The 25839-nt window shown below is 46.5% G+C and overlaps 1 protein-coding gene across 1 annotated transcript in view; it reads right to left on the reverse strand.

The window, feature by feature from the left end:
• Positions 1 to 25839, reverse strand: part of Cycb3 (cyclin B3) — a 102892-nt gene that overhangs the window by 34559 nt on the left and 42494 nt on the right. The gene's annotated exons all lie outside the window — the stretch shown is intronic.

Raw genomic sequence — 25839 nt, forward strand, 5'->3', positions numbered from 1 at the left:
AAGTTTTACGAATGGCGCGCGAAGACGTGGAAAGACGGGACGAGCGAGTGTAGGAGAGCGGCAACGAATATCCTCTGACCAGGGAAGTCTACCAGGCGCTACATTAGTATGCGCGGAGGTGCGCCGCGCTCGATTGTGGCGGGTATTGTCACCGAAGAATGTCCTCGTTGCGCGGAGCTTCGCGGCTGCGGACGGTACCACCAGCCTCCCCCCACGGTAAGGAGACGAGGACGAGGGAATTCGAGCGAAATGTAATCATTCCCTCCCCCGTGAGATGTGAACGCTGAGAAATCCACGCGCAATTTATCCGCGAAAAGGAGCGCGACAATGCCGCGCGCCGATAGACGCGGGGGGGTTGTCTCGGAGGACATTGTCTTCCTGATTCCCAGCGAGCGACTTTCGCTGTTGCGTCACGCCAATTGAGTTTTACGTCAACGTCGAGTATTTCCGTGTCAGGGCGGCACACGGAGAAACTTGTTTCCTCCCGCTGGAATTGGCCTCGGCGGGCACAATCCACTAATCTCCGCTAACGCGATTGCAGATTCATAATCGCCTTTTTGGCCGCAGTACCTAAAATTTTCCCGGCGATAAGGTGACGGTGAAATCTGTCTCGGCGTTTTACCGAAATTAGCCGGGGAACACAGGACCTCTTTAGGATTCCCGCGGCTAACGGGGAGGGGAAAGTGCGGGGCACACGGACGTTTTAATTGCGTCGCTCGTCCGCGCTCAGCGATATCAGCCGCGCTTTTATGCGCGACGTGGAGAGGAGGCGCGATCGTTTGATTGCGGAAAATGACGGGCGGCGGTGGGCGCGAGTGGAAGTTTTGAGTGGGCGTCGGTCCCGGCAGACAATGAGGCATTCAGGCGCGGCATTGTGCCGGCCGACAACTGCGTTACCCTAGACAAACCCGAAATCACCGGCGCTATCGCCGCTCCAGATCCGATTATACGAATAATAAAAAGCGTGATGACAGAGCGAGCGAGAGAAAGCGCGAGGAAGCCGGGGGAGACGAACGAGAGAGGGTGGGCGCGCTAAAGGTTAATAATAGCGAAGCCGCGTGGCTGACACCTCCCTTATCGTCTTACAACAAACATCGTATCTCGTATATTCCTTCGATCGCGCTGCGAGATACGGGAGAAGCGTTCTCGATCTTTGCCATTAGCCTAAGTTAAAAACTCAAAAATTATATCGAAGCGATCCAGCGACATTAAAAAAAAATTTAGATTAAAAACTCATTACGGCTTTCTAATTTTAAAAATATTTTATTATAAACAAACGTTGCGCGAAATGACGACGGCGATGGACCGTGACATCGTTGTTCAGCCGAGTCTCACGGGAGCGATTAGCGGCTTTGGATCACGAATACTTCAGGTACTTCGCGCGCGGCTCACGGCCGTCGGCCCGTCGCGGGAACGGCCATGAGCGACACGTAATTATGCATCGGGGGAAAGGGATCGTCAAGTCCGCCCGAAGTTGGCGAACTTGGTTAATTAGGAACGGTAGTCAGACGCTGCCTGCCATTGTCCGGCGCTGTTGACTTCCGGCCTTCACGCCCGTCTGTCTCACCTCTCCGGTCCCCTGTCACTCCCTCCCCCTCTCCCCCCCCTTAACCCGGGACTCCCTTTTCCCTCCCCCGGCTCCCGGTTACGGAGGGGCCGAGGGCTGATTGTTTCATTGTTTCCGACCCCACTGTCAAATGCCACCGGCTTGAATGGGGTTATTGTTGTTTCAGGCCGCGCCGCAGACAATTCTCGAGGTTTTCAGGGTGCGCGCTAAGGCCGACGTCCAAAGCGCAACTTTCACCGCCCTTTCGCCTCCCTCCTCGCGATATTTTCATTAGGGACGATACGTATAGTTATTATTTTTTCGTGCTTTTCTTAGGGCGGGATTGAACGGCCGAGCCTAAGAAACTCCTGGATATCTACGGCCGCTGCAACTTTCGTCGTAGCAGTTTCTGTTATTTTTCACAAGCAACATAACCGAGCGTGAATAAAATAATTGAATTAATTTTATATCGGAGAAAGCTTGAAAAGCAACGTAAGATGTTTTCTTTAAATGATATTAAATATAGGTATAAATTCTCTTTGCGTTTGAAATTTTAATTTTGTGAAAACTGTAGTGGTCCCGGAATTAAATAATTGTTCAAGCAACGGTTGGATCGCAGCTAGGGTCGTAATGAAAATCAAGACCGGTTTCAAGACGCGAAATCGGCTAAGAATAAACGTGCAAATGCATCGGGGCGGCTGTTCGTCATCGCCCGGCATTATTGGGCGTCGTTTCGCCCTGTTCGCCACGGTCTTGCCCCCGAAAGGAGAGCCGGGGACCGGTAAAATACTGACCGGGGCAACATTTCACGGACGGATCGCGTCCGTGACCGGCCCGCGATACGATCGTCGCATTTCCCGTGGACGCTCATATATAAGGCGAACTTATGCCGAGCGTAAATTCCCGGGGCCACGGAGGCGCCGCTATCTTATCGCGGCCGCGGTTTGCAGGGCGCCGATAGAGACCATGCCAGACATTATGCGAGATTGAAAAACCTGAGAGGCTTCTTTCGACCGCGCGTCGTACTTCCGGTCAACGGGCGACAGCGACCGGCGAACCGGCGCTCCTCGATCTCACGAGGGGTTGCGAGATCGAATTCGCGGATAAGTCATCTCGCGGTGGAGAAGCCAGGGGTGATCGGCAAGATCGCTATTTTGCATAAAGAATCTTTTCCCCCTCGTGCCTTCCCCAATGCGGTCGGAAAAAAAAAATCATAAATTTCTGTAAGTTAAACTTCGGATCGCGTATTGGCAGACAGGTTTACGCCGAGGGGTTTTGGAAAAAAAAAAAAAAAGAAGCCGGCGGGGGTAGTTGGTTGAGTTTAGAAAATATCATAAAATGTAATAGAATGTGTAGAGATTATATGCACGATAATATGTAAAATATTATATTTGATATACGGATCCTTCGACAGCTCGCGAGAACCTACGATCGCAACCGAGGAAAGAGAACGGCGAAAGAGAAGGTGGAAAGGCCGGGCAGAAGAAAACGAAGCTGGGTCCATTCGCGAGACACTTCATCACGATTTAACGCCATAAAAGTCGAATAAGGTCCGAGATGCCGCGTGATGCCCCGGCTCCTTCTCCCCGTGGATAGGAAACAAAATGTCGTAAAATATCGAGAAAGCACGACACTACGTCGCCGCCGCCTTCTTTATACCGCGTTCCGGGTGACCGGGAGAGGGACGAGGGCACGGGGGTGGATGACGGGGGAGGCCAGAGACGTCCCAGTAAATACAAATAAAAATGGAAAGCCGGCCGTAATGGCCGGTGGAAAGCATGACGCATACCTATAGCCGCGGCTGTTTCAAATTGATATTTCGAAAGTGTCTCCCTACACACCCTCCCCTTACCCTCCGCGAGCACCCGCAGAGACACACACGTACGTTTCTTATCACGATTGCCCGTTTTCGCGTCGTCGAACGTTACTGCAACACGTTTCTTATTCTTTTTGCAGTGTTTTCCGAGCTCGAAATCTTCTTCTTCTTTTTTTTTTTTTTTTTTTTTTTTTTCTCTTGCAGTGTATTAATTTTCTTCAGCTTCTTAATTTTTTGCCTCGTTTCATACCCTTCTCCATTTTTTTCTCACTGAGTTTCTCCTCTTCTTTCCCTCATATTTTTTTTTTTTTTATTCTCTGTTTCGATTTTTCTGCGTTGCTTTTCCCGATCTTTTACCTTTTATTATCTTCCTTTTCTTTTTCCTTTCTTCTGATTTTGACTTTCTCGTTTTTCACATCTTCTCTTCCTTCCTTTTTCTCACCGGCGCATCTATCAAAGTCTATAGCCCAGCCAAGTGTGGAAAATAGACTTTATTTCCTTTCGCCGATCCGCCACTTTTCCGAGCTTATCGCGCGCCGCCGCCGCCGCCGCCCGCCGCGGAACCGGATGGGCAATTTCTTCGCCGTCCCAGAATATTGGACCACTGTTCTTTAGAATTCCGCGTGAGCATCGGCGATAATTCCGCGCGATAGCGGCTGGAGAATTCGTAAATTTCGAACCCTGAGGATTCGCGTCGCCTCGCGTACCACACCCCACGCGCGCACGTGTCACGTTTCACGTGCGGCACAATAACGTATGTGCACGCACGCGTACGTGTGTTTCTCCGTATATTATATGGTGTGCGAGCGCATTGATATCCGCGCGCGTGTAAATTATTTTTCACGTAACAGCGAGCTCCCCCGATACAGGCTTAGGAATCCATGCGCCACCGGATATGCATCCAAGGTAAATATAATGCACTTCTCTACCTCCCCTTGTCTCCCCTTCTCTCCTCCCTTTCTCTTCTTTTTTTTTCTTTTTCTTTTTTCTCTCTGCTCTCGCCATTTTCGCGCGCGACAAAGGGAGGATTTGTCGCGAGGCGAAGCTCGACAAAACCTTACACCCACCCTTTCCGCCACCGGCGACGCCTCGCCGAGCTTTCCGAATGTTATAAACGCGTGCGTGCGCGTGCAATTCGTCAACGGTGTAACGCCGCGTACGTACCGCGGTACGCCATTGTCACCGCGGCGGATTTTGTATCCCGTCGATTTTGTGTCATCGATCTGCCCGGTGCGCGCGAGAGAACTCGGGGAAGATATTTATAATAATGCCCTTAGACGGCGATTCGCACGGCGCGAATCTATTTGCATCTTATTTGTTGAATATTTATCGTGAAATATTCATCGACACGAAAATTCGCCCGGCCGCGTATCGACGCGCGGATAAATAATGTAACGCGGCAATTTAACGCGCCCGCGGCGCAGCCGGGTGCATTATTGCCGGCCGGAGAATCGAGCGTTTCAGCATCATTGTCGTCATTAACGTCGACGAAGAGGCGTCGCCTTGCTAAGCTGATTCGCGGCAATTAATCTGCCTGCAAACGAGACCATTTTCATTTTCGCTGATGCCCGCCCTCCGCAGACCAGCAGAATAATAATCCATCTTAAATAACCCGCGGGCTGAAGAAGAGACGCTCGAGAGGCTGAGCTCGCCGTCCTCGTCTAAACGCCAGGCGGACGCCCGGAGTAATCTCGACGAGAAGGATTCAATTACCGGGCGCAAGAGCGGGCGAGATTTAAAAACAGAAATTATGCTCGCCGTGACTCGTATTAGCGCGCGATCTCGCGCCCTTTACGCCGCGAAAGGGCCCGGAGTTTCCCCCCGGCTCCGGGGATCTTCTGCAACTGTTTCCCGAAATCGTTACTTGAGAAATCGCCGCTGCAAGGCATCGCCACCCTCTCGAAAAGTCGACTAGGCTCTGTCTCGAAAAGTACTTTTTTTTAATATCTGTCAGACGCTTTAGTCGTAATATATTTTTAGAGTTTTTATCTCAACCCTTTTTTCACAGTAAATTCACCTGGTACTTAATTGTCTAAAATTGCTAATTTATCATATCTTATCCGAGTGTGGATCATACGCAATTAACGACTCGCTTAAACTATGTCAGATAGTTCGCGAAGTTAAAGCCCGATGATTCACGTGTATGTATGTATATATATAGGAAAGTAATAATGCAGGTGAGGTAATGAAATCTGGATTCGTTTGTTATATTTTTAAGAAATGTAATTTTTTATATTTCTGTAATAATTTAATGTCTGTCATTTTATTCTTGCAAGGTATTATTAATTCTATTATAAATTCGAAAGCTTAAAATTTAACTTCATCATTATCTACTTCAATTAATTAGCCTATTTTCTTGTCTCTCTCTCTCTTTTTTTTTTTCTTATCCTTAAAAAACCGGAAACTAAAAAGTAACGATTGTCTTTCGAGTAGAAATTTTACTTAACCCTTATCTAACGATTAACTAGCCGATTCGTGATTTATCTCGTGGCTGTCTAGCAAAAATTGTCTAGCACTCAGCCAGAAACGTAACGCTCAAATCGTCTAGGCGCCAGAAAATTATTTCTAGTTAACGACGAGCTAGAAAAGATAGATATCTAAACGTTTCTCGCCGCATACTTTGTTTACTGTTGTTGAACTGACCATATGCAACTTTCGCTCGACTGCCGAATTCGCCGAGCAAACCAGTTCTTGCCGTCCGCCGCCCGCGCGTCCTCCACCTTGCGAACTTAGAGCGCGAGATCTGCCGGCCAGATGTCAACACACACACGCACTAACACTAATGCGGCGACCGGCGGGTTCGGTGACCGGCGGATTTCGACAGTCGACCGCGCGTTGATATAAGTCAGCGTACGGTCAGTACACAAGCACACGGCGAAATATTAATTAATATTAATTGTCTCGCTAAATGGTTCGCGATAAACAGTAGATAAACGAATGTTAGACAATGTGTGTTTTTTTTTTTTTTAATGACGATTTTATTTTTTTAAATCCCATACAGTATTCCGAAGCCGACGGTCATATTCCGTCGTCTCGGGGCATTTGTACTCGCCAACAATTGGCGCGTTACAATTATTTCTTCCATTCCCAGCTGGGGGATGTAAAAAGGGCGCTTATCAGCTTGGAGAGGGACGTGCAAAATGCGCGAGAACGAGGTCCGGAGTGGTTTGAATACAAATAGAGCGGCGGGGTAGAAGTGTTTCTCCCGATATGGGTGGCGACGGCGGTGGTAGTACGCGAAGTATAACCAGGGAGAAGTTGATATACCTTTGAAGAAGGGGACACGGGACCTTTGAGGGGCTTATCCGCACGTCTGCCTCCGAATGGCGACCGCGGATCCGAATCACATCGCCCGTGCTCGTGGTCCTCTTAGACCGGTCGGACGTGCGGACCGAGCAGGCAAATCATTTCCCGTGCGAGGGAAAAAAGGGACGCGCTTAATCCGGATGGAAATCTCCCCCCTCTTCCCCCCCTTCATGTCCGTCCTTTCGATGTTTCCTCGAACTAATAATTCTATCGTTTTATCGCGTCCTTCAGTCTTCATTGGAAGCGAATTTTTCGAATCCGCTTGTTCCCCAGCCGCATTTACGCCGCAGAGTTCTCAGCTCATAATTTAACTACAAATCTCGTCCATCATGATTTCCAGCTTGACAAAGGTCTTCGATAGTCTCAAACTACCTCACGGCTTCGTTGCTTAATTGTTAATTGTTTCAAACTCTTGAGAGACTAGAATGTTACATTATAAATGAATAAGCCGATTAAAATATCGTACAGAATTTTTTTTTTTTTTTCTTTTATTACGTTACTATTATTTTATTTTATTAATTTTTTATTTATTTATTTTTTCTTTTTTTGGGGGGGGGAGGGGGAGGAGAGTTCTTGCATTGAATCCGTATTTTCTGGAACCAAATTCGAACGTCGCGAGCCCCGGTATTGAACTCTCCCGCGCCATCGACGGGATCGGTAGACAGAGACGCGAGGATATCCCGGCCTCGACCTGGGAATAGGATAGGACTGAAGCGTGAAGAGCCCGTTATTGTGGGCGCTGGCGCGCGTCATTTGATCTGGCATAGTAGGAGGAAGAGCCGCGGTTGTGTGTGCACCATTTCCCAGTGACGCGGTGGCGACGGCGAACGTCACTCCGTTCCTCTCGCCCCGGCCTCACCCAGAGCAGCCCCCGGTGCCACGCCGCGTCGGCCGAGGGAGGAAAAGGGGGGGTCGAGAGACGACGTCGAAGTTGCACAACCCTCCACCGGCAGGCAGGCTGGAATTTACCCCGCAGGCCGGCCATCCTAATGGAAACAAGAAATTGCGGCAAACTGCGTTACCCACGCCTCGACGCCCTGGAAATATCGTGCCAACGACGCCGGCACGAGGGGGATGAGGGGTTCGCCGTTGACGGCGCGGGGCGCGCCCTGTCTTCCTCTTCTCAGGGTTTTCAAAGAGACGCCTCGATGGATACCACGGCGGGTCACATCGAGGGTCGCTGAGGGTCGTCGAGGGTTGTCCTAAGTGACGCAAATTGTTTGTGCAGCAATTGCTCGCGCGTTACCCCCCTTGCAAAAATTGTTCGTCATTTTTGTTAATAAAATAGGACTTTTTTTGTTTGAGATGAGGACTTCGAGTCGAAGAGGAAGACTTTCGTCGAAGGAGCACCAGCCTGACATCCCCGTCGGAGTGGCCAGGGCTGAGAGGAGGAGGAGGACATGCCTAGGAAAGGCATCGGCGAGGCAACTCACTGGTAAGGATTAATTTTTTTTATCTTTGCCGCTTTTAAAGATTAATTTTGTGTTATTTAATTAAAAAGTCAGAGGCGCGTATAATCTTTTTTTTTTTCTAAATATATATTGAGAACTTTACAATTTAATTTTATTTATTTATTTGTTACAGGATCGTCTTGCCAATATTCCGCCGTAAAGTGTCGCACGCCGAAATAAACGAATACGAACCGCAGCCGGTTCGTCGGTCGCTTCGGGAGTTCCGCTAAGTATGCGAGCGTCGTTCTTTTATATTAAAATTTTGTAACGGGTACCGAAAAATTACGTGCAAAAATGTTTAATAATTTTCGCGATAGTAATTAATCCGGGCGCGTTCGCGAGTGACTTGTGCGCGGAAGGAGGACTCGGCACGTCCCATCTGAGAGGAGGAGCAGACTCGGGACGAGCGTCCTGCATCAGCGGAGCAATTTTTAGATAATTCTTCTTTTACTCGAAAACAGGAACGTGTAAAATTACACGACACGTAAACTTATCTTTATGTACTTATATACTTTTGCTATCGAGTCAACATATTTGAATAACTATTATACTTTGATTGCTCTCGAGTTTTAATATAATCTCCTATCCTAAAAACTTGGTGCGTTACGCATAAATTAGCTTGTAAGAAAAGGGGAAAAAAAAGTTATTATTTTTTTTTCTGTGTAAGAAAAAGAAGAAAAAACAAAAAAAAATATATAATTATTTTTTTTTTCTGTGTAAGAAAAAGAGGAAAAAAAATATATAATAATTTTGCACGCTTTAAAATTAATCTATAAATATAATAGATTAAATTTAAAGCGTGCAAAATTAATATCTTTTTTTTTCTCCTTTTCTTACACGTTTAAACATCCTAGTCCTAAATACAGTTAAATTTTACCTAACTCAGTCCTTAATTAATTTTTTTTTTAACATTAATTTTTTATACTTGCTTCATTGTTACAACCGCATCAGATAATTGCGGTTAATTACGTGAAAGTTCTGCTTGTCTACTTTCAAGTAATTCGTTATTACGCTTGCGATAGTTTACGTATTTGTGCAACGAATCATCTGCCCGGCAAATCTTCTTAGGTGATTCTCATTCGAATCTGTGCCTTTCATTCCTCTTCGAGAATAACGCGTCCTTTTACGCCACGATAAGCCACCGGCGAATGTTATCCGAAGAACTTTCTTTTTCCTCGCGGCCGAGGAAAAAGGACAATTCTGTATTATTGCATTATATCCGGGAGAGAGTTCGGTGCCTGCGAAAATTGCCTCTTCCGTAGATTATCGAATTATCCTGTAATCGAGAATAATAAAAGAAAAAAAAAGAAAAAAAAAGAGAGAGAGATAAAGCTCCTACTTTCCAAACCGAAAAAAAAAGAAATAAAATCGCTTCGCGCTTAATTTAATTAATTAATAAAAGGAATACGTATCCTGATTTCCAAGAAAGTGATATTTACGCGTACGAAGACTTTGACGTCAACTTAAAATATTAAAAAATACCGTAAGAAATAACTAAAAGTAATCTGGCATATTAAGTCCTCATGGTTTCGCGGCGCGGGTTTTAATCGATGCAACACGTTCGAATTATTGAACAAGCTGTGCGCAAATGAACTCGGCGGCTCCATTTCCGTTATCCCCGCGAGAGCCCGAGTTACGATAATGCCGTGGCGTTTAATATAAGAATCAGTCGTTCCGTCGCAATCTACGGCAGACATGGGTAATTGCTTGCGAAGAGTTTTCGTTATTGCGATCGCTATCAGTCCGTCTTCCGAAATCCTAACTGCTTTTTACTCGCGCGAGAATACAATATTTCGGCGCCGAGCAATTATGCAGAACGGCCGACCGTACTGGAGATATACGATACTTCACGAAAATTAAAAAAAAAAAAAAAAAAAAAAAAAAATTAGTAATATTCAAGATAAAAACCTCGAGTAAATAAAGTACTTATTTTTTTTTGCTCCCTACGTTCAAATAAATATTTAAAAATAAAATTATTTTAACGAAAAAATCTATCTTAACGTCTTCTAATATATCTCGAGTGTTCAATCTCTACATTCGTAAGATTGTTTTTCAAGATATTAAAAAATCTTATCTCGCGATAACTTGTTAAAGAGTGAAAGAAAAAGAGGCGTAATATTGTCGTAATGAGTAATACAAAAAGCTAAAGGCGATAAATTTATCGTAAGTGGGAAGTTCCTCTTTTCTCTCAGGCGCAGATAAAATCGCATTATATCGAGGCCGAGAAATTTGCGACGCTCATAAATGTCTCGCGCGTGTTTCGTTACGGAAATGAAGCGAATCGGCAGATACCAGCATAGGAACATTAGAGAAGGTATCTGATATAGTCGAGCTGTTTAGGAATTACCAGACAGCTCAGCGCTGAGAGATTGCACGTCACAATTCGCCTTCCATTTTTGCGACTGCAATTGAGATTTTTACAGTGACTTAATCAAGCCCCAATATTCTTTAGCAGCAAACAGCAAGTGAGGGGAAGCGGAAAACTGTTGCTTTTTAACGCGTCATGCCGCGGATTATAGAATTTAGAGCGAAACAAAGCCAGCGTTCTTTCCGGCAGCTTTAAACAACAGCACCCAGCCAACTACCGCGCTATAACTTGGCTTCGATAGCCGATAATATATAAGAACGAGGTCGGATTTGCTACCCTTTGTGCTATCGCGGCTAATACGGATCCAATTCGGATCCGCCGTATGCGGTATGGCGCTATCAGAATCCTTAAATCCTGTTTTGTACCCTATTGTCCGATCGCTGGCCAGTCTTTGGTCCTTTCAAAGCGCTTGGACTCATCTTTGTTACTGAACAATTCAGCTTTTCTTTACCAATCATTTGTCAATTAATTATTTCCTTTCTTAATCATCGTTTTTTTATATTTAATTAAATTCGCGCAACTCGTGTACAATAAAAAAAAAAAAATTACACTTCTAAATTGAGTTTACGAAATTATTAAATTTGTAACAATCGTTTAATTGCACATTAATAATTTAATTTAAAAATAAAATCAATTCGTTGGCAATTGAGATTTATCAAGCAGCAACCTTTTTGTCGACAGTCGCACGTATTTATCAACGTACGGAGAACAAGCTCCGGTAGATGATACCGCGAGAGCTGCAGTGTTCTGTAATGGACTCGAGCTATGATTTCAAGCTACGCCGTTAGAGTTATGTATTAAATTATTTCAAGGATTAATAAAATAATTTTATAAGATTGAATAAAAGTGCTTGTTAAAATACGTTGACGTTTACGCGAAGAAAAATATATATTTGATTCGTGCAGAATTTACCGGTGGTCGATCGGTCGCAGTATCGAACTTGAAGACACCCTTCGAGGTGGCAGCTGCACGGTTCAAACTTGAACAATTTGCAGCAATACGAATAGCGACGTGCGCTTCACGTAATTTTCATAATACATTAGTGACAATTGATATTATTATTAATTATAATATCGCGAAAATTGCCGTGTTCCTAAAGAAATTCATTAAAATCAATTATAAGGCAACGATATTAAGTATTATTCATCTCGTCAATTAAATCGCGAGAGCAACTTACGCCGGAGCGCGAAGAGTTTGGCGGATTATTATCGTCGCGTTTATTCTATCGGCGCCGGTTTTTCCCCTCGTTATCGTTATTATTACCGTCGTTATTCGCGCAGCCATTATTACGCAGCGAATCAAAGTTCTCGAAAACAGAGGCAAATTTGTCGCCGGATTAATTATTCGATTTGAGGCGCGGTGAGTTTTCTACATTTGCGCGAATGGCGCCAAATTAAAGAGACACACACGCACACACTCGGCCGCCGCCAGTCACACACGCGCGACGAAGGGATTCCCTTTTTTTTTCTCCCCTCACGCGACAGACCACCGTGTCAGTGTGTCGACGCGCTTAATTGGCTCGTTATATTAATTGAATTTCATTATCCGCCGGTGCGACAATGAACAGCGTTCGTTCAATGAACGAGAATGAACGGGGCCGAGCGGCCACATTTTCCGCGCTTGATTACCGAAAAACGTTTCACGCGCGCTCGCTGGTGCCGACGATTCAAAAAAAAATAAAAAACCAAAAAAAAAAAACGCAGACAATCCAAGCGGCACTAAATCGCACGCGGGCGCAACCTCGCTGTAAAAATATTATATCCGGCGCGCGCGAGCGAAATGTCCCGCGTGCCGTTGATTAAAATCCAACTAATTTTTCCCACCGCCAATCGAAGCGCGATCGATATAAACGGGCTCACGTGGCAAATCTGAAATGGAATTTTCGTGAGCGAGATTTAATTTGCGCAAATCGAGCTTTTATCCGTTTCTCTCGGGATCATTTTCACTTAATGCGATATCCCATTTCACGCGCGAGAAAGTATACGCTTCGAAAAGGCGCGGAAGAATAGAGAGATGCAAGAAAAAAAAAAATAAAATAAAATAACAAAATATCTTAAATAAATAATCGGCTTTTTACGATAAATCAATCGCGTCGATTTCCTACCCCGCGATCAATCGACGGGAACGTTTCTCGAAGTGCGGGCCCCTCGATCTCGCAGATATCCTGCAATACAAATTGTCAGCCTTTTTAACAATCCCTCGAAGAATAATCGCGAGCTGAAAAAGCTTGCCAAGTTAATTGATCGTTTCGCGCCGGCGGTTCAGAGCTTACCGAGTCGGTTTTCCGTCAACGTGCCCGTTGCGGCGCGCCGTCTTCGCCATCTCTCGCGGGGACCGATTTATGCGGCTGACAGCGAAGCATTGTGCGCTCCCGGGGCTGTCATTGTCCATTCAAACAAATTGACCGCCGGCCGGCCGGTCGGTCCATTGAGCAATCTGCACAGGGAAAAGGGAGAAAAATGGCGTCACGAGCACGGCCGGCGCGACGCGCCGGCAGATGCGATAGAAAAACCTTCTCGCATCAGAAACTCACCCCGCTGTCTTATTATGGGACTTTTCCCGCGGATCGTAAATCTCTTCGCGCGATCGGCGGATCTCGTCCACGCACGAATAAGCCCCGGTCGTCGACGAAACGATACTCTCACCCGCGCTAGGTTTACAAAATATCGCCTTTTGTGCGGCCGAGGGAGCAGAATCTTGCAGCAGATCTATCTCTCGACGGACGCTGCGTCGTTATTAATAGAATTTATTTTTTCATAGTCATAATGGATATATGTATTTTTAAATCAATTCCTGTCGAGATAAGCGAGAGTGTAACCGACTGTGAACGAGGTGGTGCTACTTCTGCATTTTTTAATTCCCACAAAAAATTGTTGGGCGTGATTAGATTCGACGTAATAATGGCATTCGTATCGAAACGCAACGTTCAGAACGGTTTTCATTCTTCGCACAATTGAAGTCGGGACGGTCGGCAACACAGTCATCACACATGATCATCAGCCCCGCAATCTCGACGACCCCGGGGCTTTTTCTTATTTCAAAGACTTTCAAAAACCCTCCTCAAAGACTTCAATTTTACACGAGTAATGGCAGCCGGCGGGAGGTGCCGATAAATTTTTTTTTTTCCCTCTTCCCGCCATTCGTTTTCGCTTGAATCGGCGAAGGGCAGTTTTTGTTCTTCGGGGAGCTAATTCAAACGGCAGATTAGTTTCGGACGCGTCTCTGCGTATTGAGGCAATATGTGCGAGAGAGCGGAGAAAAGAAAAAAAAAAATCGTACCGACCGCCCAGTGAGAGAAATCGCACAAGTGATCTTCGCACATGGCACCGCCATGTGCGACGTCTGTTTCGAGGGATCGAGCTATTAAATGTATCGTCGATCGTTGCGAGATAGAAAAGAGGACATAGCCAAGTATTGCGCCATGAAATTGCGTAATTTTTACGAGATCCCGTTGCCTCGTTACAGGCGACGAAATAATCGATGACTTTCGACCGGTTTCGGCATGCCGGATCATGAAAAATTTAATTCGAACCCACCGACAATTCGTTTCGGTCCAAATTGCTTTCTAAACAGTCCGGCGAAACGATTTCTCTACTTCGGAATAACGACGGCGGGGTTTCTAATATTCCCGTTCGACTTAAAGTAAAGGAGTACGTGGGGGGGAACGATACGCAGATCGAAGAGCGTTTGCTCGAAAACAATTCGAAGGGAAGAGATCAGGGAGTTTGTATGTTCGAATTAAGATCTTTGTGCGGCGGATAACTCGCGAATTATTCCTCTCGCGTCGCTATTCTTCTCCGGAGAAATTTATCGATACCAGACGAGCGAGAGGAGACACAGGGCGAGAGGAGGGGGACAAGGAGAGACGTGTAGTTAATAACCCGTTGCTTGTGACTCTAATATTATGGATATCGTTGTTTGCTCAGCCGCCGAGAAGGGACGAGAGACCGAGCCGAGAGGAAACGCGAGCGCGCGATCGATGCATTTATGCATGACGCGCGAATCGAGCAATAATATTTTCCTTCTCCTTGCGTCCCGTCGGTAGCGAGAAGGGCCCGCTTGCACGCGCTACCCGCTTGTGTGTCTCCGCGCTAAGAAACTGTCGCGAGAGGACCCTGGGGCGACGAGAAGAGATCGCCCGGCGTGTCGCAGGGAACGAGCAGACGAATGGACCGACGGGCGAAATCGTACACGTGTTTTCTTGAAAACGAGATGCTCGCGAATGACTACAATAGGTTCGCGGAGCCTGGAGGAAAACGGGCTGGACCGCGCCTCGCATCTGCATCACAAAGCGGGGAGGGGAAAAAAAAAGGGCATGCGGATTAAATTTGAAACAATGTCCTTCTCATTAGTCTTACTTCTCCGCTAGCCGGCTTGTCATTTGAATATCGTCCATTTTCGCACCGCCGTTATTCCGCCGATCGCGAAGATTAAGCAACACCCGCCGTTTAATTCAATCCGATCCTCGCCACCCATGACCGCCTTTTACCGTGCTTTCATCAATGCGCAAACACGGACAATAAATACCGGCTCTCTCTCTCTCTATTTCTCTTCTTCTTGCGTTTTCTGCGACGAGGTGAAGCTACCAAGGAGAGACACGAGACGAACGCGGGAGGAAAAAGAGGGATTCGCGGGGCGGCGCGGACGGGAAAAGAAGATAACGGGAGTCTCCGCGAGGGAAGACAAAGGGCCAGCGGAGAATTAAAAGTATCGCGGACAAAGCCGCGGGACAAGACGCGGGAGCTCATTTGGTGTCTCCTGGTGAATGGGCGTTCATTATGATGCCGCCCGGTACTAACAATCGGGTTCATTTTGTCTCTCCTGCTCGCGGCAACAATGGCGCGGACGAGAGACGGTGGCGAAGGAAGGGGGTGAAGGAGGGAGAAACGGTGGGGGAGGAAGAAGGTGGAAAAGGGTGGGTTGCGAGAGACCGCGTCGGGACCCCACCGCCATCTTGACTCTGCCGCGATGTTCTTTTGTAGTCTTATAAAGCAGCCCCGGGGAAGAAAAAGACGTCGGCTTTCTCGAGAAAGGGAGGAAGCACGGTGGTGAAGGGGGAAGAGGTAGAAAACCGACGAGAGGAGGGAGGATGGGAGGGAGGGCTCGTTCTCGGAGGTGGAGTGACTACGAGGAGAGAAAGGGAACAAGCTGGAGGAACGGCTGGGAAAAAGAGGAGGCGGATGAGGAAAGCCGCCGCTTCTTAGTGAACGAAGAGGTCGAGTCAAAATGGCGGAGAGGCAAAGGGTCAAAGCCGATACTCGTGCGCGCGATGAGGTAGGAAACCGCCCTCTCTTTGTCCAGCGCGAGTAATTAGCCGATCGCCTGCGATTTCGCGAAACAACTTTCTGCTCGCGCGTAAATCTATTCTTTACGACGAAGATTTTTCCACGGGATTAAGTTACACCGAGATGAATACGTTAATCCCTCCAGCTGGAATAGGTTTCAATACGATTTCTTAAAATAATCGAGAACAATGCCGGCATACAATAAATAGCTGTGTAAACACGACCTATTTAAATTCAATTCTCAGCCGGTAGTTACAATGTTCATAAAAAAAATGGGGAGAAAAAAAAATGGAACGTTATTTAATATACATATATTCTTAGGGTATTATTGTCGTTTAATAATTTTTAAATTTTTTTCGCACGTTTCCTAAATGAAATTACTTTTTGTCTAATTACTAAATGAGTGGTGATCATAGTATATTGCATTGTATTTCTCCACTTCCCCCCCGGCGAGCATTTGCGGCATCAGCCAAACCGTGTACTGAAAGGCGAATCACGCGTCGGCAATGCAACTGGGAATTTCGCACAACACCATGGAATGTTGAGAATGACTCTGGCCTGGAGATTAGACCCCCTCAATGCACAACAATAATACGCCACTATGGAGATATCCCTTAGCGCGAAGACGAGGGCAGTAAAATTCGAATGAGGGTGTTATGCATTTCGCGGAACGAAATTCTTCATTTTTTTCATCCGCGTAATATTAAAAAAAAAAAAAAAAAAAGAGAGAAAGATTAACTATGAACTTATATGAAATATTTAAATTTAATAATCGCAGTTCGGATATTCGAGAGAAAAATATAAAAAAATTAATAAATAACTGATGCTGGAAATTTTCAATGCGTACAAAACTTTTCGAAGCTTCGCTTGTCGCACATTCTTATTGACGATGAAATTAATATTTCAGCAAGAGCTCTGTGTATTTCGAACGTCGCGTAAAAATCTGCGAGCTTCTAAAGGTTTTAATTGGAAAATCCATGCGAACGGTCCGGGTGTTCGATGAACCCTAAGTCGAATCAGCCCGACAGTATCGATTTACGTATCGGTACCGATCGGTCTCTCTCACGGCAGCCTCGTCAGGTATCCACAATGGTCGGGGCTAATGACTATAGGAGACAAGGGGTGACATCGTCCGTCCGAAACTCCCCATCTGTTTCAGTTACTAAATCTTCCCATGCGCGCGGCCTAATCGATTACGGCGTGTACACGGGGCGAGAGGTATTGGGGACAGTAGCCGAGTCACCCTCCCCGGGGTATCTCCCGTCTAGCTTGGCGGCTCTTCCTGCTTCCGGTGAAAATATTTCATGGCGCGACGGCGACAAACAGGCCGAGGAATTGCGTCGATCTTGCGTTTTGTCATGTAAACCGAGCTCCGTTAGCCCGCGAGAACGTCTTAATGGCCGCGGAAATTCTCTCCATCAGCTTGCAATAATAGCACAATCTTGGAATTACGAACGTAAAAAAAAAAAAGCAGAAAAGAATGACGGAGACAAGAAATGACGGAGGCGCGGAAAAGGAAAAAAAAAAAAAAAGATGCTATTCGTCGGCATTAAGTTATAATCAGCCTCGTATAATTCGACGAGTAAACAAAAAATGAGAAAACTTATTTATTTCGCATTCCCCGTACGAATCATTGTGCGCGCACAATGCGCGAAAAAGAAGCCGAATTCTTTTCTGGCTTTTAGCACCAATTACCGAATACGCCGCGCATCAACAAACGCTTATTATACTGAAAGAGCGAAACACAGACGGGGCGAGGGCGGATAGCGGGAGGGGGAGGAAAAGGAGGAGTCGAGGAGAGCCGGGATGGGAGAATTGTGTGCAGCGGTGTCTTGAACCGTCGGACAACGGCCCTCGTAATAAGAATAGATGGCTCCTCTCGATTCCTGAATGGCCGACTATTAGCAACGAGCCGTGCTGGCGACAATGAGGCCCGACAAACTGATAAATTACGGCACGGGTGTACCCGCCGCTGCACCGGCCGCAGGTAAATAGAATTAATCACACTATAGTGCCGGCGAGGGGCGGCGAGGGGTGCAAGGGAGGCGAGGAGTACACGGAGCAACCGGTACTAGCGGCGGCGGGGCCCCCCTAGCATCGGCATCGGCATCGAAGGCGGCTGCACGCTCGCCAAGAGGCTACCGGCCAATATAACAACGTGACTGTACGGTTTTCACGGCCCGTCATTCTTTTCCCTCGGTTCCACCCGCGCTGCCCCCTTCCCTCCCCCCTTCCCGCATCCGTTTTACAGGGTGAACGACGGCGTTGACAGCGCGGGGGGCGTTGGCATCCTCTTCGTCGGCCGCCCGGGCACTCTAATGAAGTTACCTTGTTGCTCGGCGCTGCCTCTGATATCGATGAAATTAATGGAAATTGCGTATAGGATTTCATAGACAGGTGTAAATAAAAGAAACGCCGCCGGGTGTCTGGTAGGTCTGAACTCTAGGAAAATCTTTCAGCTCGAGGTTTATACGGCGCGTAAACCTTGCGAGAGTTACGCGAGCCTATAAATAACAGCTCTCCGCGTTACAACTTTTCTTAGTAGAGTTACAGCTTTGCTTAACTCGATCCGCTAATCGCCGTAAACGACGAGATGCATTTTTCAGCCGGTCCGAATCAAGAGAGAAAGAGAAAGAGAGAGAGAGAGAGAGGCAAGAGCGCGTCGAAGAACACGTTAAAGATTTTCATTGAGGGAAAAGGGGGAGGGTCGCGACTGAATGGAACAAAATGTCTTTTATGCCGGCGAGAAACAATTTATTAGCGATTGCGGGGACAATGTCAATTTGTTGGGGTCCCGGTGTCCCCCAACTTCGCGCGGATCGCCCTCAGGTAACGCAGACGCGGGTAATTCACGGTCATTCGCGGCCGTACAAGGGACGGTATCGATCATTTTCGATTCGATTTCATACGATTAGCCACGGCGCGTCTAGGAAAAGGTGACGCGAAGGGCCAGGCAGGCTTCCGTTGCGCGTCGGTACTTTTGGATTCATGACGCGTTTTTTTTTTTTCTCCTTTTTTTTTCCTTCACCGACGCGCATCCTTCAATCCCCGATCCGCGACAAAAGGAAATCGGTGGAAAAACGTGGGCAACGTCGACGAGAGAAAGGATAGCCGCGCGCACAACCGCTATGAATTGTGATAGATTCTGTCGATGATTGATTAACTATTGACTGCGTCTGCCGCCGATGCGAAACAGAAAGACGCCAGATTGACTCGGGGTATAAAAAAGCTCGGCTTTATATAGGCTCGGCTTTTTTTTTTTATATATAGAGTATATAAAACAGTATAAAGCTTGGGATTTGCAGTGTATTTGCTTCGTGAACGAATCTGCATTCCTGGTATCTTAAGGACCCTCTTCAAAGTGCAACTCTTGAAGGCAAGCGGAAAAAAGAGAACGCTCTCGCTATCGCTGAACCATTCTCGAGTAGAAAACATTCTTACGTCATTGGCGCGATCCGGGCGAGTGCATCGAGCACAATGCAAAGCGTATACGTATGACAAAACCGTGGAGGGACGGTACGCGTCTCGGGCTCACAGTTCTATTTGCCGTTCGTGCCTGAACAAATACTGGTCCTGCCACATGCCACGCATCCAGGCACACTCCGGATACATGCAAGATGCAAACATTTATTATCGCGCGAATTAAAGCGTCCTTTGGCTTTAAGTAGTCCGCGAATTTCAGAGAACCTCTTTCGTCCGCGCGCAGTTCCCTCTTTCAAGTTTTGATATCTCTTTCAATCTGCGAAAGAATACCGTCCGCACAAGTTGAAATCACGCTGCTCAACTCAAATCTATCGGAAACGTGAGAGATAAAGGAAAATTAATTTAGTATCACGTTTATTCTTATTGCAAACGATATTATTAATAGAAATTAATAGAAGAAATTAATAGGAAATACAGAACTAATTTTATTTAATTATATTGTTCGCTGATGTAAGAATAGAAATTAATAGAAAAAATAATACAAATTAATAAAAAAAAATAATAAAAAATACAGAACTTGTTTTAAATATCCTATGCCCTGTATGAAAAAAATTTCCTCTAACAAAAAATGACATTTTCATAATAAATGTTGGATATTTTAATTAATTAGAGATCTTTTTTTTATGACAAAAAAGAATAATGAATTAATTGTTAAGTTCGAAAAAGGTATAGACATATAAAAAAGCTTGCGAAAATCATATCGACGGTAATTCGCGAAAAAGAAAATGTTCGTATCGGATCTATTTTATTAATTTTATTCGTCCTATTGAACGTTTCTGCGGCTACGCGTAAATGGAAGGAATATTCTCAGCTTGAATTCTCCGGAGACCTCCCGCGATCTAAAAGCGGCGACACCTTAGTTCGGGAAAAAGCTGCGCTCTCTCGCGGTATTGAGGCAGCCGAAAGCGACCGCTGCGTTCCCGACTCCGCCTTATCGCTGCCTGGCTTTCAATTTATTACCACTTGGCGAATAATTACCGACAAGAGGCGAGCCAAGGGCTCCTCTCCCCTTCGAATAACGGCAAGCGTGCGCCTTATTGAGTACAGGGCACAGGCATTCACGAGCGACGACCAAATCGTCGCGCAGCGACGCAGGAGAAAGCGAAGGGGGAAGGCGTATATTGAAGAGAAAGAAAGAGAAAAAGGAGGAAGGAAAAAGAGAAAGAGAAAAAGTAATTCAGGTGCGCGCTAATAAAAAAGCGACAAGAACGTACCGAGTGGTATAGAGACCGTCATCTCGTTTCTGGGACCTTTTACCGAGAAGGCATTGCGACTGCATCGAGAACAAAAGGGACGATGAGAGTTCCACCCTCGTGATTAGAAGTCAGATCAGCCATAAAGCGGAGGACTCGCGTTGATGAAATTTACGATTTTTCTTCCCCCGTATAAATTGCCTCCGCGTTGAACGCAATTCATTACTTCAACATTTTGTTTACGTGAAATGGACCTGATCCGAAGGTAAGAAAAAGTCGGTGGAAAACCTAGACAATTACGAAAATCAATCGTGAAAATATCATTTTACTCCGAGTGAATTTAATTTATGTGGCGGGTGGAACACTAAAACGTTTCGCGATCGAGTTTCTCTCTTTCAGTGAGATGAATGCCTCGGTCGTGACCACAAAAGTCACGACATTTAGCGTCACGTAAAAGTGGAACTTTAAGCAGTGAGAAATTAATTCTTCTTTCTTGGCCGGCGCGCTCGGCGGGCGGGCGCGCTCGCTTTTTCAAAGGCGGTCCTTTCGCCGACTCGGGAATCTGTGAATTTTCTTTAAAGCACGCGAAAAGTCGAGCAACCTCCGTTCGACACGGGGAAAAAGCCAGGGAAAGAAAAGGCACGAGGGAAGGAGGAGAGGAAAAGAGGGAATTGCGCGAGTTGAGGAAAACGGAGAGAAGGAATTCTCGGCGTCCCGGAAAAATGCGCATTGTGTGCACGCACGAGGGCAACTACCCTACCTCTCTTCCCCTTGCCACCCCTTGTCCTATCCCTATTTTTTCCGTTTCGAGAGGAAGAGGAGAAGAAGACGATAGAAAGAGAGAGAGAGAGAGAGAAAGAGAGAGAGGGAGACCAGGGGGACAAAATTCCGAATTTTCGCGGACGTTTCTCCGTGAAAGGATCGCGGAGTCGGTTGCTCGCTCACGTTTTCCGATGAAAGGATTTTTCAGTGGAATCCTACATAATAGATCGAGATTCTCGTGTTCGTAAATAACGCGTCCACGTTAAATAAATCGCCGACGAATTTAGGTCTCGACGGTACGGGCGAAATTTTCTCTCGCACCGACGTGTCCCAGATTTCCCTCGCTTCTCTCCTTGTGTACTCTCTTTGTTCAATTGGAGAATAGATTATAGCGATTCGCGTAAAATAAGCTCCAGAAAAAAAGAGAAAAAAAAAATGTGCGCGAAGCACGTTAATAAATTATGCGCTCGTAAAATTTGTTTCGCGAAACTGTTATCAAGCGTTACGTATGAGCGGACGCGCCCGTTCTATTTCTAACGTGATAAATTATCTTCAGAGAAATTATACCTCAGGGTGGGCTAGAGGGTCGCGGGGGGGGGGAGGGGTAGTTATATGCCGGTATTAATAAGCGACAATGCGGACAACAGAGGCACAACGCGATAGATAAATTCTCGGTGAATGCAACATGCGTTCCGAATGCAACGTGCTCGCGAGCTTAACCCGATCATCATCCCCCTCCTCCCCCCCCGCTTCGCTCTCCTCGCCCCTTTTCCACCTACCCTCCTCCGGTGAAAACGCAGTGACGCAGCTCGCGCTCGCGGGTGCATTACGCGGTTTACAATGGGGGTGCATGTGTAAACGCGACAAATAAATTTCCGACGAGCGCGGACGAGCGAAATCCGCGTGAATTTACCGCGTCGCGTCACTGTCGCATAATGTTCGCGGCTTCGCGATACGGTTGCGTCGCGACACGTGCATATCGGTGCGTTGACCGCGTGGTGGGCGCGTATGCGTGCGCGCGAATTCACGGCGCGTCGCGCCCACGTATGCGACGGGACAATGCCCACAATCGCACATGCGCGCCGACAATTTACAAGCCATACGCACGCTGTAATCGCTCGTATAAACAATTTAATTACGTATATGCGTCCGAGATAACACCGGCTCTCAATAAACGGCATTACAACATGGCGACGCGGGACGCCGACCGGTCGTCCGCGACGTGTAATCGCACGTGCGGACAATAAAATTGGATATCGCCCGACTCGTTGCGCGGCTGCTTTAAACAGGTGGTATCTTTAAATGCGCGCTCGATGCAAATTGGCATAAGCGTGCCACGCGCGCGTATTTCCCGCCGCGATGAATCCTAACGGCCTGTGTGAACCTGGAACCCGACTTTTAAAAATATTTTTATACTTTTATAAATACACGGTGTCCGTGAAAAATTACCGAGACACGCGACATAGCGGATCCCTCCCCTCGCGCACCGAAATCGCTATATCCGCGATACTTATAATAGCGCTATCGTCCCCTCCCCCGCCGCCCTCATTCTCCCTACAGCCGTCGCTCCATCCTCGGCTCCCATCCTTCGACCGCTCTCTTTCTGCCGGTGTAATTTATCACCGCTCATAACAAGGAGCCGCAAGTTTGTACATATTTCAGTCTCGTAGCCACCCACCCCACCGCTCTCGTTCCGCACCCCGTTATTCTCCCGTTCCTCCTTTCAGCTTTCCGTCTTCCTTCCACTCTTCCTCTCGCGGCGGTATCTTACCGCATCCTTCCGCACAATTTTAACAGAGCGATTTCGACTACGACGGACACCGGTAGTGATGGATTCGAGACAAGCCAAGACAAGAATCGGCCGTAAAAATTAATTTTAAGTATTTTTAGTTTTAAGCATGGCTTAAAATATTTTAAATATGCCATTTTATGATATAAAATTTATAATATGTATTAAATATGTATTAAATATATCGATTTTATCAAGTACAAGAAATTGATGTTCTTGTCTTGAAAAATCAAGAAAATTCAAAATAAGATCTTGAAATTCTTGTCTTGTCCATCACTAGACACCGGCGGAAGGAAGAAACCGCGTCCTGAGAGACCGAGTAGACAACTTATTTACGTTTATCATTAAAGTTAAAATCACGCCTTCAGAAAATTATCAAGCGCAGTAGTAATTATCAATCAGCGCGGCGTAGCCGAAGGATTATTTTTATTTAAAAGTTTCTTTTGCATAAAATTGAGGAAAGAATGGGAAATGAGAGAGAAACTGTAGCTTAATATATGATTGCAAAAATTAATAAATCAAACGGTTTTATAACGCGTCCGGCGAAATAGGGCATTCGTGGTGCAGACCTCGTCTGGGCGAAAAGGGTAGAGAACGAGCAGAGCTTCACCGGGGGGAGAGAGAGTAAGTGAGGGGTGCCGAGCGGAGACGTTATTATTTATACGCGCCATTATATGTCAGCCGGGAGTCGCGGAATATTGTTCAAGACATCCCGCGCATACATTACGCAAGTGAGCGAGGAGGGGGCGGACGAAGGGGTCGCCGTCGTAGCATGGCAGGCTTTTATTACCGCGACCACTTATTTGTTAACATAATATACACATTACGAGGCGGTGGCTTCGCGGGAGCACGCGCCATCCTGCCTTCGACACGACGGGGCGGCTCGGGGGGGCGAGATTCAGAAGGGGATGGCTTTTAGATACGGTGGACGATTTTTCGCGTATACAACCTCCCTCATCCTTCTTTCGGAACCTTCTTACGAGGATGAATTGTCGCTTTTCAATTAAACGAACCCTCCGCTCTCCGCGACATCAATATCGAAGACTACTGCTTTGTACGTTCGCGGAGAGTAAATCCCGTCGCTTCGGTCGAAGACTAAAAGACGAAAAAAAATATAAAATCTTCCCTCTCGCGAGAATCTCCGATTCCTGCATCTTAAATTCTTTAACAAAGGTAAACTCAGCGACTTGATGTATCTCCCGTCACTGTAGAATTTTTCGAAACGCTGCGCTTTCGTTGACTTACGCGCGAACATTGATGGATCCGGAAATATTTTTTTTCTTTTTTTTCTAGTGTTTAGTATAAACGTTAACGACAATGGGTGGGATTCGTTGAAACGCGTCGTTCGAGACGCTGTCCGAGCCTCTCCTGCGCGAGGGTCAAGTCAAATCTGGGGTTGAGGCAGATAAAGCCATGAAAAATCGCGGAACCAAAACAGTACGGCACGATAATCGTCAGGAGCGCCCAAGGATCACGTATAAACATTCGTTATCCTTGCACAATGGCCCGCACAATGGGGACCGGTTTTCGCGCACGCTTATGATGTATTATGGGAGAAAAGCGGAAACGTATGTTTTTACCCCGGTTTCCCCCGTTTAGTGGCGTTTAGTTCGCTCCACTGGCTCGCATTTATTTTTCCTTCCCTGCCCCGTCGAGCACCGGTCTTACCCTCTGCTTCCCTGACTTTTCGTCATTCTTTCTGACGGAAAAAGCGCAACGTCGTAACTATCCGATATTAAACTCTGCGAATTTCAACGATCTCTTGGTGTTCTCGCACTTAAATATTTATTAATTACTCGGCTCTAAACATTTTTTAAATTATACTTCTCGTGTATCAAAATTTCAAAATATTAACTTTTCAAATTAATATTTAATTGATGATAGCGTCACGTATTTTTATTCTTAAATTTATGCCGCTGTAGAAAGGAACGTGGACTAACGGTCGCCGGTTGCAGCCAGTGGGCCCCCATCAAAACTGAATTAATTAATTCATACTGCGCGCAAATATCTCCCGACTTTTAGACACACCGGCGAATAAAGAGTTAATTTCGAGCTCGGACTCGAGGGCGTGCATAATCGACTCTCGCTCCGCGCGTTGTCTCGAGAGAGACATGAGGACGAAGGAGGGCGGGGGAAGGGGAGGAAAGGGAGAAGGATCAAGGGAGCTGGACACTGGAGTTTAATTTAGTGTCCGAGTGCACGCGGCCTCGGTATAAATATTTTTATTTATCCGAATGACGCCGGGGCCGAGGAAATAAGCCGGTAATTTACGTCCACGGACGGGGCGGGTGCTCCGGTGGGAATTTTTGGGCGATTTATGAGATTCCGCGGCGCGGGCAGACCGCACGGCCCACGATGGTGGGAGAATCAAGGAGCACATTGTGCACGGTGGCGGGCGAATCATCCGATAAAAACGCGGATTAGGATATTCGGAGGATACCGTAAGATTCTTCGTCCCGGCGCTCTTTCGCCGTCGCTCTCGTGTCCACCGCTCCTTTCTCCGATCGGTAGGACCGCGCGACATTTTTATCCGGCTAATTGAGCCGATTATTCTCGGTCTCTAAGCAACGACAGAAACGTATCTTTCCGGGTGCCGCGATCCGTACTTCTGGAACTTTGTTCGTGTTTAAGTGATTACGTTGAAAAACTTGCAGTCGAAATAAATAAAAATTACAGATGTGACTTCGTGGAGTCGAGTTAGCTGTCGCTAAAGAACGAATTCGTATGACGTTCGAATAACCTCGGGGCAAAGATAAGCGAACGTTTCTTTTCTTTTTTTTTTTTTAATCCAACGTTAAGCTTCATTAACTCCGTGGTGTACCCGGCTCTGATACAAGAAT

This window comes from Cardiocondyla obscurior, linkage group LG24 (genome assembly GCF_019399895.1).
Source record: "Cardiocondyla obscurior isolate alpha-2009 linkage group LG24, Cobs3.1, whole genome shotgun sequence".
NCBI lineage: Eukaryota > Metazoa > Arthropoda > Insecta > Hymenoptera > Formicidae > Cardiocondyla > Cardiocondyla obscurior.